Below are 21,921 nucleotides of genomic sequence, written 5' to 3'. Positions count from 1 at the left end.
CATAGTCCAGGAGAGAGATAAAACTGAGAATGGGAGAATAAATTTTTTTGTCAAGTTTGAAGTTCAGAAAATCTCATAGACACTGAAATCCCAAGCTTGTATAAGTTTATAAACAGGAAATTAAACTTTAGCCAAAATCAATGCTAATACTTGGCAGTTTTAACAATGTTAACATATTCATTAAATTTCATCAAAGGTAACTAGACTTTCAGCATCACAATTAATTTCCAGTTAGTAACGAGTGTTTTGAAATAATATCTCTCTTGGTTTACCAATTGTTATCTCTCTGGTCCTATTAGAAATGTGTGCCTATTCCTTATTTCTTGTTTAATGGTGAACACATCTAATCTGTTCAAATATTTGAAGAGAGAAGAAAAACTCTTAGAAACCATGTGTATTTATAATTGTTAAGAAATGTAAAGATTTAATCTAAATAAAGTCTTTTTCTGAGTATATTTTAAGGACATTAAGTGCATTAACTATAAAAAAGATGGAGAAATTGAATCAACAATACACATCTAGAGTCTAACACATGTTCAGTAGCATAGGGGACATAAAACAATGCTATTTTTTTGTTAAATTAGCTATTCCCACAAGACCCAAGGGGCAGAGCAGCTCTTTTAACCCACTGCTTCATTCGTGATGAAAGTAGTTCAGCATGGAAATTAAACGTCTGTCTTGAAAGATTCACAGATTACCACGATATCACTGATCTTGACCATTTAGCTGGAATGGGAACTTAATTTCACATTTCAAATAAGAATTCCTCTAGTTTGTTTTTAAAAAAATCCAGAAAAGTGGATCTTTTTCTATTTGAAAGCAAAAAAAAAAAAAAAAAAAAAAAAAAAAAAAAAAAAAAATACAGCAAGCAAAGGCTATTTTAATTGGACATTTCACATGGAAAGCTCAAGCACAGATTATTTCAGTCTCCCTTTTCTTTCCAGATGTCAGAGGGTTGCTCAGAAGATGTCTTCAGAGTAACCACGTTCCTGCCATTATCCGCAGTCCACTGAAAACTGACAAGCAAAAATTCTCACCATAAATTATCGTGTGTCATGTTCATAGCTGTGGTGACCCAACCTGAGAAAGAACACTTTACTTTCCTTCCTCAAAGAGAAGGAAGAGGATGAATCAAGGTAAGGCATTCGGTCCTTCTTACAGTAAGTATCATGTATTATATGCCAATTTTTTTTCTTATTTGTACTTTGTTTGAGACAACTCAATTAAGCGTGGTTAAAAGGACTTGAAATTCTTGAAAGATGGAAAGATTTTACAGCAAAGGTTAAGAGAGATTGGGTAAGATGGGGTTTACGCATCTTTGGAATTGCTTTTAGAAAAGCTATAAATTCCCATTAGATCATCTATCCAGGTGGAGCAAGCCCTTGCTTTAATTATCCCAGTGAACCTTCTGTTCACCTGCTGAACGGGTCACTTCTGGGTTTTATATTTTAGACTTTGACAAAATACCAACGGGGAAGAAAATAAAGAGTTGACTTCTAGTCTCTCTTTTTGCTATCTAAAGGAAGCAGCCATGTTCTCTGACATGGTATTTATCTACCATAACTCTAACAGGAATTTAAATATCCTCTCTCTCCAGAGTTTAATAAATGTACTTCTGCCCAGAATGTTTTCCAGTATACATGCATGTGTATAATTAAAAAACAGAATATAAAAAAACAGAATTTATGAAGTAGTCTTAATCTTTGACCAAAAGCAAAATGGTTTCTAATTTCTTATTTTCATTCAACTGTAAGTAATTGAAATATTTAGCCCCTTCTTGTTTCCCGAGGGACAATATTCCACAGCTGTCATGAGGTTCACTTAGGTTATAATTTCTGATCTTTAGCCTAAATGTGCTTTTTCTAGGTTTCTTTGTGGTGCAGTGTTAAACTTTCTTAACAAATATATCCATTGTTTCTCTTTCTCTGTGATGTAATTCACCATCTTACACAGTTGCAGTAGTTATGCTTGTTTTTTCATGATAGTTTCCCTTTAGGATTATTTTCTTTAATCCCTAAAATATCTACTCTTTAATTATGTTAATCTGAACTCATAAATCAAGTCTGTCAGGCCTTTTCATGTTTTTATTGCCCTTTTCCAAATTCCACTTAACTCTGTATCTGAGTGCCGCAAATAGGGATTGAGCCAAAATTTCAAGATATTTTGATTTCATAAACAGTGCAATATTCAATGACCTACTGGAAATAAAAGGAAATGAATTTAGTTATTATTTGTTTTCAGAACAGAATCAAGAGTTAAAATATATGAGTGCAATTGATGAAACTAAAATAATAATATCAATAAGATTAATAATAATAGCAATATAATAAAATGATAGAATTAAACATATGATGCTTTTAAACTTTATAAAGACCTGGTTTTGTCTCATGGGTTAAATATCATTTTGTCGTTCCACATATTCTATTCAACAATATCTGTAAAGACCCTGGTATATACAAGTTCTTTACTTAAGGAGGAATGGTGACTTAAGAGGGAGAGGGTGGGAATTAATAATTATGAATTTCATACTACAAGCCACATAGTATTCTCTCTTAGGATTTATATGCCTTATCTGAATACAGTCCTGGAAGGCAGCTATCATAGATGTTTACCAGTTGGGTAAACATGCTTCAGGAATAGTTCATAGTTTGCTCATCTAACTTAATTACCACCAGAGCTAAGCTTCTGTTCAAACATAAACTAAGGCATATTAAAATTTTTAAGAGTTTATTTGAACAAAACTCAATTCGAAGCTGGCAGCATCCAATCTAGCAGATAGAAAGGAGCTCCGAGGAACTGTACAAAATGAAAGATATTTACTGACAACAGGGAGTGGGAACAAGGAAGTTATTCTGTGCAAAAAACGGTGTTGTTTATTGCAAGGCTACTTTTCTTTAAAGGATGACAGGGGTCTGTCAGGCAGATTACCTGACTTGTGCTGAGCAAGTGATTCCTGACTGGTTTAAGATTCCATTTCTGGGAGAGCCAAAACTGTAATTTAGTCTCCATTTGGTGACATGGGTCTTGGCATAAGAGACTCCATTTTGGGGCCTGCTACCTTGTTTTTTAACATAACACAACGAAAATTAAATTAGAGAGATACAAATATTATTCAGCAATTATTCAACAAATAACAAGTGGAAGTATAAATTTATTTTTGTAGAGAACAACCTTATTTTCTAGAAAGTTAATGTCTCTGTCCCAAGTAATAAACAATGAATGTGTATCATTTTTCCCATAATATTTATTTATTTAACTTTATTTGGAACCAAAATAAATTGGCATATATACCTCAACATTTTGATGTTTAATAACATCCCAGGTCTCTAACCTCTAGGTGCTTATAGCTAATTCCAGTTGTGAACACCAAAAATGTCTCCAGATGTTGCCAGATATCCTCTAGGGAACAAAATTGCACCAATTAAGTACCTGCTCTAAATGGAATGGAGGAAGGGATTGGTTGAATAATATCCCACCCAAATTCTTATATACCAGGAACCTGTGAATGTGGACCTTATTTGGAAACAAGGCCTTTGCAGAGTAATCAAGTTAAGCTGAGATTATACTTAATTTAGGGCATTAGAGTGGGCCCTAAATCTAATGACTGGTGTCTTTATAGGAGGAATGAGAGGGACTTCTGTAGGAGGAGACGTAGGGAAGAAGGCCGAGTGAAGGTGGAGGCAAAGATTGAACAATGCAGTTACAAGCCAAGGAGTGCTAAGGATTACCAGCAACCCCCAGCAGCAAGGAGAGAGGCAATGAAGGATTCTTTCCCAGTGTACTCAGAGAGAACACAGCCCTGCTGACAACTTATCTCCAACTTTAGCTTCCATAACTGTGCAATAATAAATTTCTGTTGTTTTAAGCCACCTAGTTTGTGGTACTTTGTTTTGGCAGCCCTAGGAAATGAATCCAGAGGGCTATCAGTGGATGATTATAAACAGAGAGACATCATCTGACCTCAGTTTTAACTTGATCATCCTGGATGCAGTAGCGATGATAGCCAGTTTGGGGGTCTGTAGGCGGGGGGATATGGAATCGGGAATCCAATTAGAAGCCCAGTGCAACATTTAACAACAGACATGATGGCAGGTTGGACCAGAGAGATAATAATGGAAATGGTGAGAAGGAGTTGGATCCTCCATATGTTTTTAATGTAAATTAACAGGATCTTCTGATGGATTGGACGTGGAGTATGAAAGAAAGAGAGCAGTTAATAAAAGCTCCAACTTTAGACTGAGGACCCAGGAGACAGAAAAGATGGTGAGTGGAGTGCGTAGAGTTGAGATCAGCAGTTTTGTTTGGGAAGTGTTAAGTGTGAGATGTTTATGAGATATCCAAGTGGAGCAATTGAGTAGGTAGTTTGATATATGAGTCAGGAGTTCAGTGAGAGATTCATGCTGGAGATAAATTTAGAAGTCATTGGCATATAAAAGGTATTTAAAGTAATAAGATTGGCTCAGAAAACTAAGGGAGTGTGTAGAGACAGATAAAGGAAGGTTTACCTCCGAGTTAAGAGACCAGTAATAAAAGAAGGAATCAGCAAATGATGGTGAAAAAGAACAACCAGTGAGATGCTATCAAGTCAAGAGGGAGTTGATTTCTGGAAACCAGTTTTCTTTTGTTTATTTCTATTATATGAAACTTCTGATATAAATGTATTTTAATGAGAAAAGTATTAGAAGTTTTAAAATAAATTGTACTTTAGGAAGATATCAATTGTTATTTTTAACTTTATTTGGAGCAGGTCAAAATGCATTTGATGCTTACTTGGTAAAAAAAACCTGAAAATGCCAGCACCTTGAATGTGTATTTTGTTGGACTATGAATGGAAAGTTTCCTCTCAATTCAGTTAGTTTAGATGTGTGTCTGATATCTTTCTCAGCCTAGAAAGGATATCTCTGCATGCTAAAAATAATACTAGATGATGATAACAAAGACTTCCTATGGCTAGATTTTCCCATTTGGGGTAAGCACAGACTTTGGCTAGCCATCAAAAAAAAAAGAAAGAAAGAAAAGAAAAAGAATAAACAGTGAAGCATTTCGGTAGATATTTTGGATCTTCATATTCTGGGGAGACTAGACCTAGATATTTGAGTAAATTTTTATGTAGAGATTGTAGAGAAAAAGCAAGTCTCCATTTGATTCCAAATTATGCTATAGGATCAGTCAGGCCCCAACAGGAAACAGATGAACCATGGGAATAGGATAAAACAAAGAGGGTTTATTTACAAAGTGGTTAATTTATAAAGGTGTCGTTATCAGGAAATCAGAAGGAATAGTGCAGTAATGCAGAGTTTATATAAACAACGTGATACCACGCCTAGGTCTAAAGGGATGAGAGAGGGATTGTTTAGCAGAACCTAAAAGGAGATAATTGTATCGTCAACACTTTTGAGAAGAGTAGTCACCATTGGTAGAGGAACATGGCCAGCTCAATGTAAACTCACAAGGAGGGATCTCAGGGGCTAAATATTCTGTCTTCACTTTCTTACTTTCCTCTATCACATGTTAGAGCATAAAGGACCTTTTAATATAATCCCTGCAAGTTAGTCTTCCAAGGAAGAGACCATAGTAGAGAAGGAAGGAAAGTGAATAGAAAGGGGCAAAATGAAGCTATCTGGCACAGGATACTAACTTTCAGTTAGTCTGTTCCATACCTCTGCTGAAAAAATAATTCATATTAGGTGTAGAGGCTTTCTACTGCCACTGAAAGTCAGGCTGTATTAAGTTAATAAACTTCTCTGACCGCTTAAAAATTGTCCTAATTGAGAACAAATTTAACTAGCATCATATAAGAGCTAGTGTTCTTTATCTATCTAAGGCATATATAACATTACAAGTTTCTCTCATGTGAATGAGAGGAAACTACCTATGCTTAATAATGAAGCGATCTTATTAATATTTATGCTAATTCACTTTAAAAGAGAAGTGTCTCTAGAATGTTTATTTTTGAAATGCAAATATTTCTTCTTTACAAATGCAAAGATGACAGCTGAATTCTGGGAGCACACAAATAATTGTAGGGAAATAGCAGAGGCACATGTGACGGGTAGATGTGACATTTCTGAGAAACATCACTTACATTGAAATTTCACTGTTGTACCTCCAGCTCAAGGTTCAATAACCCAAGAGCAACCAGTGCTGGAGCTGCTATTTTTATACGACTCTCACACTACCAACCACCTCCATCCATTTCAGTTTCACTGTCAGGAAAACAGAAAAGTCAACATTCACTTTTAAGGATCATGGCATTTTATTAATACTCCTTGGAGCATTCAAAATCCATGGCATTTTTAAAACTACTGTCATAGCTTTTCAGACTAGTCACTTTCAGTGCTTCAGATGTCCAGAACATTCCATTTAAAAGGCCTATATAAACAATGATGGCCATATTGGTAACCCTTCTTTCTGAGGTTCATCTCCACGAGTGTGGAATCCATTATTCATGCTGATGACACCGTAATAACATGCTGCATGATTTTATACTGAGTGAGCAATCCAGCAGCCTAGACTAGGAGAAAGGAATTAAAATTAAAGGTTAATGCCATTTTTTATAGTAGGTGGGCTCTTTTAAAACAGATGTACAGAAAGGTGGCCTCTAAGCTCTGCTATATTTATTAGGTATGGAGACATCAGAAAGTATCCCTCACAATGTCAAGGTGGTACCCTTCTTCCAAGGAAGAGGAGTTGCATGGGGTCTGCATGGCAGCTGGCCTTTCCCATTGGAGCTGCCAGACTGCATGAGTTCTAATGATTTACACTTTAGATGCAATTTCATCTTGGATGTGAAGTCAAATTTTAACAATGTGGTAAAAATATGATAGTAAAATAAAAATGGAGCTCCATTAATGAACAATGCAAAACTCTAAGCAAATATAAGGTTAGTCACTTCTGTGAAAATCTCCAAACTGTTTCAAGTGAAAGTGTGCACTTCTATTATTGTTATTAAGAAACAAAGAAATTAATTACCTCTTAGAAATAACCTAGTGGTGTAAAGCAGTAATTACTTTCTTTTCACAAGCTGCTCTTACATGAACCAGGAAATGATATCCCTTCTGGTCCATTCAGATTGTTGGCTTTCTTTTGATACTAAAATATCCATACTTTAAGGTTAAAAAGTAGTGAAGGTGGTATTTGCATATCAACAACTAATCTACCAGAAATTGATGGAGCCATAAGATCTTGTAATATCCAATACACATATTTGGTACAATAAAGGGGAGAAACCCTAAATTGTAATGTTGATTCTCCAAATTTAGTGCCTTTTTTGGAAAAAAATCAACTGTGATATTTGTAAGAGCCTGACAAAATTAGATTGCCACATATGTGAAAAAATAGTTGCATGCAACAGTTTTATTGACGTATATGTATAATATATTTGTTGGTGGGCATAGTCCATTGATTTCTTTGTGCTTTGGATGTTTGCTAAGATAATGAATGGTTTCCATATGAACTAAAAACTATGTAAAAGATATTGGTTTGCCAGCGAATCAATATTAAGAGAAATATATTGGTCATGGCTACATTTCCACATTGGTTTAATACATTATCTTGGAACATACTTTGTGTGTGCATGCAACATGCTTATTTCTTTATTAACTTCATGCTTAAATAAGTGTAATTGTTAGGAACCTTCCATTTCAAAAGCCAGAGGCTTGAAATTGAGTTGACTTAGGAGGTTAAATTGCTATCATCATCAGAATATAAACGTGATAAATATAAACTTGTGAGAAATCTTATCACATCTATTCAGATGTCTGCAAATTTTATTTCAACACTCAGCATTTGCACAGATTTCAGAAGGCAAAAGAGAGAATTCATCATTTATTAAAATAAATTTCAGGAAGTAAAAATTATTAACATATGAACAAAAACCAGTACAAAAATATATTCAGATCTAATCTACCTAGCAGCAGCATGGAGTAATGAGATGAAGAAAGCCATCTTGGATTTAGGAAGCAAAGACTTGGTTTTCAGTCTTATTACCAACACACTCATGAGTTCTGTCTTCTTTACTGTCATTTACTTAAAGCCATTTCACCTCATTCTCAGTATTAAGATGGTCATTGCTACCTGTCTACACATAGAGCCACTGAAAGGATCAACACTTGCAGAGGAGGTCTGTAAAACTCATGTTCCATATGAAAATTAAATGTTGGTTAGGGTACACAGTTCTGACACAAGATTGCATGGGTTCATGGTCCAGATCTGTAACTTACTAGGTGTTTCATTATTTTAAATTTTTATATAGCCTACTGACGTATAATTCACAAACCATAAAATTCACCCTTTTAAAATGTGCAATTCAGGTGCTTCTTTTAGTATATCCACAGAGTTCTGCAACCATCATCATTATCTAATTTCAGAATATTTCATAACCCCAAAAGAAATCCTGTGCCCATTAACAGCTACTCTCCATCCTTCCCCACCCAAAGACCCTAGAACAAGAATGTGTTATCTATCTCCATGGGTTTTCCTATTCTAGTAATTTCATAACCATACAATATGTGGTCTTTTGTGACTGGCTTTTGTCGTTTAGCAGAATGTTTTCAAAGTTCATTCATGTTGTAGCATGTTTCAGTAAGTCATTCCTTCTTCATTTCCAAATAATACCCAACTATATGGATATACTAAATTCTGGTTATCTATTTACATTTGATAGATATTTGAACTGTTTCCAGTTCTTGGCTACTATGAATAATACTGCTATAGATATTCATATGTGCATGTTTTTGCATGAACATATGTTTTCTTTTGGTAATATACATAGGAGTGGAATTGCTGGATCATATGGAAACTCCATGTATAAAATTTTTAAGGAACTGCCAAAATGTTCCAAAGTTTCTGTACCATTTTAAAATTCCACCATCAATGTATGAGGGTTCAAATTTCTCCACATTCTCCACAACACATGTTATTGTCTTTCTCATTTATTTTAGCCATTCTAGTGAGTGTTAAGTGATTTTGATTTTCATTTCCCTAGTGACTAATAGTATTGAGCATATTTTTATGTTCTTATAGAACAGTTCTGTATCTCCTTTGGAGAGAGGGCTATTCAAATTCTTTGTTCAGTTTTTAATTGGGTTATTTGTCATTTTGTTGTTTAGTTGTAAGAGTTCTTTATATTCTGGATATAAGTCCCTTGTCAGATTTATGATTTGCAAGTATTTTCACCTATTTTCTGGGTTGTATTTTCACTTTGTTGATGGTATGCTTTGGAGCACAAAAGAGTTTAATTTTGAAGAAGTCCAACTTATTTAATTTTTTCTTGGTTTTGTTGTATAATATTTAAGAATCAATGTCTAATCCAAGGTCACAAAAATTATTTCTATTTTTTCTAAGAGTTTTAGGTCTATAATCCATTTTGAGTTAATTTTTGTATCTGAAATGTGGTAAGGGTCCAACTTTATTTTTATGTGGATATCCACTTGTCCCAGCACCATTTTTTGAGAACACTATTCTTACCTCATTGCAATGTCATGGTACCTTTGTCTAAAATCAAGTAACCTTAATTTCTTCCATGATTTCTTTCTGGACTCTCAGTTCTATTCCTTTGATCTATATGTCTGCCCTTGCAACTGTACCACTCTGTCTTATTTACTGTATCTTTAAGTAAGCTATGAAATTGGGAAGTGTGAATCTTTCAACTTTGTTCTTCTTTTTCAAGATTTTTTGACTAATCTGCATCCTTTCATTTCCATGTATACTTTAGTATCAGTTTGTTAAAAAGGACAGCTGGGATTTTGATTTTTTTTTTTATTTTTGTATAGTCAGTGCTTTTCAATGATGCTTGCTCACAGTAAGCATTCTCAAAGTAATAATTGAATAAATTAATGTACAAGTACACCAAATTCTGATCTAGTATAAGCCCAAATGATAAATAATATTCCTAAAAACAGTATAATAGTTTTTGAGAATAAAATAATGCATCCTTCTCAGGAATTCTTTCTTTGATTTTATTTATTTGGTTTTACTTTTTATGTCTGTTTGCCAGTGTTACTTGGACTTCTGTACACACAAAGAAAGCATGATAGTTTCTATATGTGAGATTCTCAAAATATCTGATTTACTGTGACTTTATTAAAGAACTTATTCAAATTGTTTAAAGACAATTTATTGGGTGTGTTTGGAGATTTCTCATGGAGATGAGGACAGAGATGTGGTAGCACCCCATAATAGACTGAACTGCACACTGGAAAGCCATCTGAACCCATATTCCTACTCTATCCATCTCTCTAAATCTATAGTTTCTTTACTCTGCTTCTGCTGGTCCAAGTATCCTTCATTTTTTTCTCTCTCTCTCTGAAGTAGAGCTTTTTCTACTTTGGAGTGAAGAGGGCCACATGACTTTCCATGACTTCTTGGTTCAACCTCTTAACAGAGATGAATGAGAACCTCAGTATCCAAATTCCATATTTTTGTGCAAAAAACAAAAGAGGTCCAATTTTGATTGGCCACTTCAGTCATCCTCCCCTTAGCCATTCAGTTGTGGCCAGAGATCTCCAAGTTTACATAACATAAACATAGTTGCCATGTTCAGGAAACGAGATATATGTGGCTTGAATTGCACCCCAAAAGAAATTGCAATGTCTATACCTGTGAATGTATGAAAGGGAAAGGAGAAAGAAAAAAAACTAAGAAATATTAAAATAAAGACTATCTTAGTGAAAACAAAAAAAAATTGATGGTTGAGAATGTGGATATTTAAGCAGGGAAAACAGTATATATATTTATATATATATATATATATATATATATATATATATATATATATATATATATAAAATTGGAGGTTATCATTTGTTCTCCCAAACTTATGGAGAAAGGTATCTACTGAACAAGTTTTAAGTTGAAGGTCCTGAATTTAGTAATTTCAGAATTCAAATGTAAGTTCTTGTGTGCCACATTTGATGTTAATTTCTGTATCAATTTCATTATTTGTAATATTGGCACAATATTAATATCAAGTGCTAGTTGATAAAGACTGAATGAGAATATGTAAATAGCGTCTATAAGTTTATTATAAATAGTATTATATTATAAAGACATTATTAAAATAATCATAATTATTTTAGGATCAGAGCTTTTGCCCTCTCTTATATTTGGATGTTTAGAGAACTAGTGCTGGATTGAGCTAGTCTGATGTTTGGGGCCTCAGGATTTAGGCTGCAGTTCTTACAATAGGTAGCTCTGTGGTTTTGGCAAGTCGTGCCGTCGTCCCTCAAGTTGACCCATCTGGAAAGAGTAGCTTGATTTAAATTCCTTGAACTATCTCTGGTGTGAGTCCATCTTATTGACATAAACATGAGAGTCCTTGATGATGAAAATCATAACAGCAAAGCACAGTTGGTCTGCTCATGACACCATCAAATATAATTTTGCTTCTTTAAAGCAGAGAGAGGATATGGGACATTTATGGGAGAGAACCCATCTTTTAACAGAACACACCCTGTAAGTAAATTAAATCATTCTTGTAGCACAAAGGCAGCCTCAAGCAACTACAAACAGGAGAACCAAGCACTGTGTTTTCAAATGACATCATATATACTCTGACCTGCTTTCACTTTAAGTGATTTTCAGTGTATGCAAGAAAAGTGTGCAGCTTATTTATTATAAAGCTAAAAGTTCATAAAAGTCCTTCAAATGTTTCAATAAGTGTATGAAAAGCTATTTTTCAAAAGGAAAGCCAACTAGAAATTTATTTTTCTTATGGCTTGAAATATGCTTAAATCAAATTTGATTCCATGATCTTCTTACACTCTACAGATACTGTAGTTTTCCTTGACACTTTGATTATTTTATAGAAATATATTCATTTGACTGGATAAATAACTAGAGTTGGGGAGAAGTAAGTCTAATTTTAAGAGGAATATAAATTTGGAGGTATCACCCCACGCTCCCTAAATTCAAATGAAGTTAATTTAAGGCACATGTAGTCTGTCATGTTCAGAAGATATATTATAATTAATAAAATATTCATTATACTGGGAAGCCAATTACTTTCCTCTAAGGACATGCCATTGGTTTTATCTGAAGTAACAGAAATGCTCAGAGTTAATTGAGTTTGTCTTATGCTAACAAGAAATTGTGTCATAGTATAGAAAGATTTTAGAATACTAAAAGGTCAATCTGTACTGTGAAAAAAATATCTGCACATAAATGTTTTATGAGGGATTGCCATAGAATAACATATGAAAAAAACCATAATCTGTGCTTAGTCTTCTAACTGGATTTTTTAAAAGTTCTGCATTTTAATTATGATGGTTTCAGCTGTAGACAACAGAGAAATGGATATAAGCTTTACAAGTACAGGATAATTTAGTGATACATATATTGGAAGTTCAGAGGTGGCTCAAGCCTAGCTTTTGGCTTAATCTAGTGGCCTTTGATCTTCTCTGTGATTGCAAAATTGAGGCAGCATGTTCTGGCTTCTCTATTGCATACTCGGTCATTCAAGGGAAGAGAGAGTTTCTTTTTTGATGGTCTTCTTGTAAGGGCAAAAAAAAAAAAATGTCTTTCCCAAAGTTCCATACTAAAAAATTTTCTGTCTTTGCTTAAATTAAGTCATATTACTATTTTTGAACCAGACCGTGCAATAAAATTTTAAAAATCAAGAGGTGGTTACTTTAGACATTAATTCGTGAAAAAAATCATTATGGCATAGCATTATGGGGGAGAAGTACCTTCAAAGTATTCTGACCCCTAGAGAGGTCAGGGTCAATATCTCCATAGCACAAGGTCTAAATATTTATATGTGTGTGGGACTGCTGTGTGCCTGAATAAAATTAGGAAAAGTTTAGGAATGGGAAAGTAGGAATTTTATTGGGGAGAACACCAACAATGTCCACCATAAACAAATGGTGTGGAAAGATTTGATAAGATAGAGGCACACCAAACTCTAAAGGTTTGCTTTGTTCTGTATAACAACAATAAAGATAAAAATATATTTTACCAAAAAATTCCAAACACCAAATTCCATATCTTCTGTATGCCACTTAACCACTGTATATAAAGAAGAGTCCATCTGATGGTGCTAGAACAATTGACCTTTTCAAATAATCAAACTACAACTTGTCCCTACCTTATATGACCCTGTATAGGTATAAACTAAGAGCTAAAGTTACTCTTCTAGTCAAGCCCTTACCCTTACTTCCCTTCACACATATCATGTTTTTTATACTCCTGCATCTTTGTTCATGTTATGCCATATCCTCCATATACCTCTCTGCCTACGTAAATTCTAACCATATGTCAAACTAGTCTTTGTCATGAAGACTTTTATATCTACATTACTGATCATTGACAGGTGTCTTTTCCAATCCACAAAGGCAAGTAGAGTCTAAACTATTACTTCCAAAATACATTTATTCACAAATTGTTGCTGTATTAACTGGCAGACACTCTTTTGGATGCCCAGGATAGAGACACACAAATTTTCAAAAGGATTTTTTGATATATGTGTATGTATATGCATGTTTGTATGCTTATATCCTTCTCATATTTCTCAAGTAAGTTTCAATTTTCCTAAGTGTTAGAGCTGCTTTATAGATTTGTTTCCATTCCCACAATCTACTATTGATTTTGCCCTAAGAGAAAAGATACTCAGCAACAAGGTAGGAAGCACGAAAAAATGTTGCAGCTTGATTTTCATGTTTCCATGGCACTGAGAAGGAAAAAGGATGTTACTGAATTACTATGGCCAAGGTAGAACAGTTTCCAGTAATTATGAGAGCTTAGTATGCATTTTAGGAAAATAGAAGCCCTGCTCTTTATAAAATGTTGCCTTAATTTAACCAAGTTGTTGCTGAAAGTGTAAAATTTATTTTGTTTGGTACTCTTTTGTCAGTACCATAAATTTCTGATGTCTAATTTCATGGTTTTTGGTTAAAGTTGGTGTTTGCCCTTGAATTAACATATCTAATTAACTTCCCTCCCTCCCTGCTACACTGATGTTACCTGTACCAGGAAGCTCTGAATGTTACATATAAACAAGGATAACATGCCTGCCACACAAATATGTGTATGTTCACACACACACACACATATATATACACACACAGGCTCTGGCCAGACTGTAGGTTACAATCAACCTGCATTAAAAACTTCAATTTTTCAGAATCTCAGAAGGTTAAAATTATGACTTTGTTTTTTGGTGCTGATCACATATGTTTACTGATCTGAGTACGATCCTTGTAATTAATTGTCATCAATTCAAAGATAGCTCATTGAGTCACAAGTTTCCCATATAGAAGGCCACTTTGCTTTTTTTAATCTAGTCCCACCAGCTTCATAAACCATGCTTTTCCATGTTTTATGCTTGAACCCATGAACTTTGGGAAATTGAAAATTCATTTTTGGTACCCCAGTGATATAATATTTATATACCATGTAAATAATCTTAAATTATTTTAAGAATAATTTGGATATTACAACTGAAACTTTTTCAGCTGCAGCTTAAAGCTGAAATATTTAGGAAAAGTATGACCACTCTAAGGGAAATTTGGATTCTTTAAATCATTTCCAAAACATGTGGTGAGCTGGTGTTATATTGGAAATGAATTTAATCTAAACATGCTATGGTTTATGAACACTGTCAAAGCCAAACACAGCATAATGAAACTTCATTTTAATGTATTCCCATTTAATATTTTCTAACATTTACCATTTGTTTATGAGATTTATATAACACCCATTATCCAAATAGCTCAAGACATTGTTCAAAGAATATTAAAACAAGGCCCTACATATAAAACTCCTGAAAAAAAAAATAGGACAATAGAAGAAAAACCTTGAGAAACCACGTGCACAGAAAGGAAATCTCAGCCAGAACCTATGAGGCAATTTGTCTCCACAAAATGCTTTTCGGTACTATATCCCTGAACAATGATGTTTCACTCTAACTGGATTATGAACTTTAAGTAGTTCTGATTCACTTTGGGTTCTTAGATAAAGTCAGTTGATTTCAAGTGCATTTGTCAAAAAATCACTTGTGACATTAGAAAGGAAATGTGGCATCTAAAACCTGGAGTTTCTTAATTTTTTAAGTCATATTTAAAACTACTTTTAAGGATGAGTTTTAATACCTGGAACCAGTTCTTAAGCTATAATGTCTTAAATTTACATGGGTGATGTTTTCATTCTTTGAGGATACACACAAAGGAAACAACAGCAACTAAATATTCTTCTTAATGGCACTCAGCACAGTTTCACTTTCTTATATTCTCCCGCTATATGGGTATTCACCTATTCATATAAAAACATATCGTTTTAGAAAAGGGTAAAATGTTAGGCTTTAGTACAACTCCTTCATTTTGAAAATGAAGATATTGAGACCCAGAGATTCAGATAATTTGTCCAAGGTCACTGTCTCAGCTTCTCGCAGAGCTGGAGCTAGATTGATTCCTAGTTTAATCATTTTTCTTCTTTAGAACTGTGCTTTTTATAAATTGCTCTGATTTTGGTAATAGCATTTCCAAGCGACTGAGGGTGGAAGTATTTCTTGAGCTCATATTGTTTATCGAAACTTGAGCATCTCAGGTTTCCAAGTGTCACTCATTGTGCTAAGCTTTGCCTTTCAATGTGGGGCATAATGTGACCAGCCTTATTTGCCATACTTTCCTGTTGCTGTTGTACGGAGGACTGGATAGGGAGACTTAAATTTCATGCGGTTTGTCTTCTTTCCTTTGAACAGGAATTCACCTATGACATCTTAGAGCAGAAACAGCATAAGTCAACGCCTACCACTCACTGACAGAGATGTTTTTCACACCTCTGTGCTCTGCCATGGACCTTGGCAATTAATTATCCAATCCAACCATTGCATTTTACTGCAGAGGACCAGAGATGTTAAGTGTCTTCCTCAAGGTGACAGTCCTTGTTAACAAGCACTCTTGAATCTCTAGTATTTTTTGTGTTTTACACCTGGAAAATACTTTCGAAGTTAGGTAAGAAAATGGACTGGAAATCTGGTCTCTCCGACACCAGAGCTTAACTCTGTGACTTAACTGTTTGATCTCGGTCTGGTTAATTAAGCACATTAAGGTTCAGTTAATACATCTGTAAAATTGAGATTATAGTGATGCCTATCTAATAGAGTATGGTGAAGATTTATTGATAGCATTTTCATGAGGCTAATCTTCATGATTCTGCAGCAGTTCCATCAGTTAAAACACACAGACACACACACACACAGACACACACACACACAGACACACCCCTTTAATTAATACCATTGTATCATTCTCCACTCTCCTAGCCACAGCAATATTTCCAGGGAATTATTGCAAAAACTTCAGGTAAAATCATTTGAGAGAGAAAATTCTAGTGTTATACTAATTGAACATGTTCTGCCCCAAATCTTCAAATCCATTGCTTTTAATTTTTTCTTAGATTTATGTTTTCTTTTTTTTTTTTAATGTATATTTTCAAGTTTTCCTCGTCCAGCTGCATTACAGCCTTAAGGACAAAATTGATCAGGTGGGAAATACACTAAGATAGCTAACGTAGTCACTATTTTGGTAAGTGAAATGAAAAACCAAAAATAGGACTGCTGTACACACTCTGGTAGAGGAATAATATGTGGAAAGTAGCAAGTATAATCAATCCCAAATAGAAGATAATCCCAAAGTCTTTCCTGGTCTCTATGATGCAATACAAAATAACTCCATATGGTTAAGATTATATTTTTCTTTTGTTCATTTCTTTTGGGCATAAATTACAAATTTGCTTTCCTTATTTTGTTGTCTTTATCTTGAGATGGGACATTTTGTTCTTATTTCAGCCCTCACTTCTAAATCATTTAACTAGGAACAACTGAAGTGTTTAGGCCAGTTAAGTTTCTCCCAGATCCCAATTCATTTTCAGAAAATACATAAATGGCTGCTATTAATACATTGACATAAGAAAATAAAGAAATTGTAGTTGTCTCTCTATACCTGTTGCTTCCGAGTTCATGTAAATCTTACTGAATTTTTTAAAAAAAATCCTGCTGCCTGTCACTCTGGCAGGAAGTTTATGATGTTGGGACACTGGTCTCACAGAGGTATGAGCAGCATGTCATTAATTGTGGGTGCTTTGATTTCACTCGCTTAATCACTGGAATTTGCCTGTTCTGGGTTTGGGATACCCAGCCTCTGTTATCTTGACATGATGCGATGATGATGTGGACCTTGACCCGCTTTTACTCTTTGACCCTTAAACTGGTCTCATGGTTCTCAAGGGTCTATTCCTCCCAGAGCCCTGTCCTTTTCCCTTGATGTTAAATTTAATCTTTTCCCACTTCACGTTACCAAGACTGTTTACCTCTGGGTAAAGTGACACGCTTTATGCTTTGTGGCAATCTTGCCATAATTTTGCTAATCAACAAATGACAGACCGGAAAATGGGCAATGACTCCCCTTTTGTGGGGGACAGTGAACAGTTGCTTTTTCTATCTTCTTTTTCACTCCCTTGCTCAAACAAGCACCCACTCAGTGTCTCTGGCTAGCACATTGATATAGTGTTACAGCATTTTTAAATGTCCACTTAAAGACTAGGGTGGTCAGCCATAGGCATTGAAGCAAATATAAAAGTAGTGTAGTAATTCCTCCACAAATTACCAGCTTTATGCCAATCAAATTAAACATTCCAGCATGGCATGTCCATGAGTTTACTAATAAAGTACAAGCATTTATGAGGATAGTTTGGCTTTATGCATAACATTTTGAAGAGAAGAAGACTGGCCATGTCAAAATTATGGAGATAGGCAAGTGACCTATTTCCCATCTCCTCTTTCTTTACCCTCTGAAAGGACCGCTTTTTCCTGTCTCACTCACTTACTCTCTTGTTTGTCAGTACTTTACCATCAAAGTATGGATGACTCCAAAGTTATTAACTTTTAATATTAGTTGTAACATTTCCAGTATTAATTGTTATAGATTGGTTAACTGATTTAAATTTATTATGAATTACATTTAGTTTTATATCCCATATTCCAATTGGAATGATGGCTGGTATTATTAGAGCTGCCTGGGAGTTTCATTAATTTTTTCCTCCAAGAATTGCCGAGTAGAAGAGAAAGTGCCAACCTGCTAACAAGTTCTGGAAGAAGCCCTGGGAAGCTCTAGCCTCTTGTCCTATACCCCTACCCAAAGCCCTTTATTGGAGCAAAGAAACTGAAAACCTAGTCATAACTTTCCTGACGGGCAGCAATAAGGTATGTTGTAATTATGTAGGTTAAGCATGAGAGTTGGAAAATTATTAATATTATTTGAAAAGTAAATGTAAGGTTAATTACCATAAATGCCAGTCACATAGCACTAATCCCTAGTTATTATGCAGATGAATATATGTCAAAATGAGAACATTATGTTAAATGTGTGTGTGTGGAGAGAGAGAATGAGAGAGAGAGAGTTTTACTTATACCATTAAACTCTATTTGTTAATTTTGAGTCTTATAGAATCATTAGGAACTCACACTTTTCAAAAACAAAGAACAGAGGAAACAGTTGGATTATTCTCCTAGTAATAAGGACAATGTGTAATGATTAAAAGTTTACTTAAGGGACTTCCCTGGTAGCAGAGTGGTTAAGAATCCACCTGCCAATGCAGGTGACGTGGGTTTGATCCCTAGTCCGGGAAGATCCCACAGGCCTCAGAGCACCTAAGCCCGTGCGCCATAACTACTGAGCCTGCGCTCTAGAGCCCACGAGCCACAACTGCTAAGCCTGCGTGCCACAACTACTGAAGCTCGCATCTAGAGCCTGTGTACCTCAACTAAGAGTAGCCCCCGCTCGCCGCAACTAGAGAAAGCCCACGCACAGCAACGAAGACCCAATGCAGCACCCCCCCAAAAAAAATTTACTTTAGAGTGTTTGATAAAAGCTCTGATATGAAAATAACAGAAGTTCAAAAATGTATATGTATATATTTCTTAATTTACAGTACATCATATTAAACAAGAAACATTCTGTTTTTGAGTGGTGGTGTTTTTAAATGATACATAAAGAAGAAATTTAAAATAACTTCATCCTGATGGAGAATCAACAAAAATATGCTTTGCAGCCTCTGGAAAATAATTTACTCAGTAAATTCAGAGAGAAAATAGCTTCCTAAATTCTAATATCTAGAATGAAGCTCTCCATGTGTCTCATTCCCTAAAAACCTAACATTACCTTCATCTATATTAAATAAGCTTTTTAAAAAATATATGTTTAAAACTTTTGCAAAATAATACTTCACACTATTTGCCATCATCTCAATGCTCTCATTATACAATTAAATACTAAACGTGCTATGACAGATTACAATATACTATTAATTCAGGGGTTAAGAATACATTAAGGATTTGAAACTCTACAATTTTAATTCTTATTTATTTGTGGTTTGCTTTGATCTTTTGTAAATATCAAAGTCCTCTAAGGTTATGGCAAATAATGATTGTACTTACCAACTACCTTCTCTATTGTAAAACTCCCTCGGTTGTGACATCAATACAAGCCCACACCCTACACACGATTCTTTCCAATGCCAGTCTCATTACCAAAACAGGTAACTAAATTTATCATTTTTATGCTAGCATAAATTCTACATATTGCTGAATCAAATGCAGTACTGCAGTGTCCCTTGATATTAATTTCTACCTACATATTTTAGAGGGATACAAGGCTTGGCTTGATGACGACGCAGTATGAAACCAAAAGAAGGAGGACCTGTGCTTCCAGATTGGCTGCTACACACCTAATGCATTTTCAACATCTTCAGAGTCATACAGCATCTTCCTCAATATCTGAAGTAGTATTTTTATAATTACACTTTGAATCATTGTTAAAGGAGCATATGAATTCCATTGTTTCTTGATTAAAACAGAGCGACAATGTTCAGATGTATTATTCCTTCTGTTAAACCACAGGTCATGAACCTACAGCAAAGACCTACTCTGAGTATGCAATTCAAGCAACTTCAGTGTACAGTGTGGAATACTAAATATCACATTTACTTCAAAATCCATTTTTCTATTGTGAGATCTGTGTAAATTATAGAAACACAACGAGAGTTAGATTTTTTGCAAATGTTGCCTTGTGCTGCAACATCTCAAGATAGTTCAGTAGAAGTCATCTGCCTGCAGGACAAGCATGATTTCAGTTTTGATTTCCCTGGTGGTAATTATCTGGATATTCCCTTTGGGTACTAACATTACAAAGACAACCCATCAACGCTTAAAAGGTTATGATTAGAACAACTCAGTTCTGTTTATGTCTTAGAAAGGAAGAAAATCCATGAATAATTATGTCAATATGGAATAATAAATGGCTATAAAACTAGGAGTGCCAAGACAAGAAGAAGTAAGAGGGTGAAATTCAAGAGAAGACAAAATGAGGAACGCTTGGGGTGGGATTAAGGTTTCTGGTCCACGGTAAATGGTGCACACATGCCTTTTTTTGACATAGAATGGCTGTAAATCAGAAACAGGGAAGGGTAGTTTCTCCTGGGAGATACTTCTGCTGCAGCAATTAAGAGATCAGAAATAAGGAGAAATCTCAAAGAACCACAAATTGAAGAGGGAGTGCTGGGTGAGTAGGAAACAGCTGTATTATAACAGACCTGGGAAACCTTGAAACTTCCCGAACGAGGAAATTATCTCTCTCCATCAGGATTCTTCGTGATTCTTAGTGCAGAATTACTTTTCAGTTGGGACTAGTCTTAAACTTGGAAGAGGAAACAAGTAAATTGTAGCTTCTTACTGAATGTGCAACAATTATAAAAGGAAATAAAAAGAAATCAGAACTGAGGCATGAAATAATGCCTAAATATTTGTGGTTAAAATTTTAATGAAGTTATATTGACACATTTTTTTACCATATTTATTAACTATTTTGTTATTCATTAATTCCCCCATTAAGGTTTTTACTGATTATAGAACTGGGTCAAAGTTTTGCTATGTATGTATAGTATCTGAATTATCTTAGTAATACACTTTTTATTACAAACAGTATTCTGCTAACTTGAGTTTTAGTTCCACTTTTGTCAATTGTAGGATTCTCAGATTTATTTTCCTCCTGTGTAAAATGGGAATAATAGTACTGATGACAGGGTTAAGTGGGAATTATTTGAGATGATTTATACAAAGAGCTTGAGTACTTTCCACATTCCAGGCACTGTGCTGTATAATGAAGACACATGATGGTTCTACCTTTGAGTGGTTTATATTCCACATCTGATAAATGTTCTTCTGTTTGATTTTCCAATCAGTGAAGTTTTCCAGGGCACTGCCTTGGCTTTATACCCCTCCTCCCCTAGGAACTAGCTCAATGAACAGTGAATAGCAAGTATTCAACAAAATAAATTTGAGTTGCTCTATATCCTTGTGATGTAAATATGTCAGCTGTGTAATTTCTATTGCAGTCACACCCCAAAAGTCCAAAAATGTTATTAATAATACTTGAGGGTCACACAGCTAGATTATGGTGAAGACTGACCAGCAACTCCATCTTTTGGATTCTTAACATAATGGATTCTTCCCACCCACACACAATTTATTCATTGTTGATATTGTAGGAAGAGGGTTAAGCAAAAAGAGAGGATTGAGAAATCTGGACTTTGAAAGAGAAAAGCATATCATCCTTGCATTGATGATGGATTATCATAGACAATTCCTGAGGATAAGCAACTCCCACAAGGAGGTACATGGCTCAGTTGGTGAAAGTTTATGGAAATCCAGACTCTGTCTCCTTCTCTGTGCAATACCCTCTTTTCCCACTCATGGATAAAATTAGCAGTGTTTTATGTAAAATTAAAAAACAAGTGAGTAATTCACCACTGAATCCTAACTGCTAAATGTAGGTGTGTTAACTGTATTTTTAGGTATCTATACTCAGGCTATAAATACTATCTTGCTCGTAGAGAGTATGCAGGAATATTCCTTTAAAATTATTTATCCTT

This window comes from Balaenoptera acutorostrata, chromosome 3, assembly GCF_949987535.1.
Source record: "Balaenoptera acutorostrata chromosome 3, mBalAcu1.1, whole genome shotgun sequence".
NCBI lineage: Eukaryota > Metazoa > Chordata > Mammalia > Artiodactyla > Balaenopteridae > Balaenoptera > Balaenoptera acutorostrata.
Note: the sequence above shows the minus strand (reverse complement) of the source record.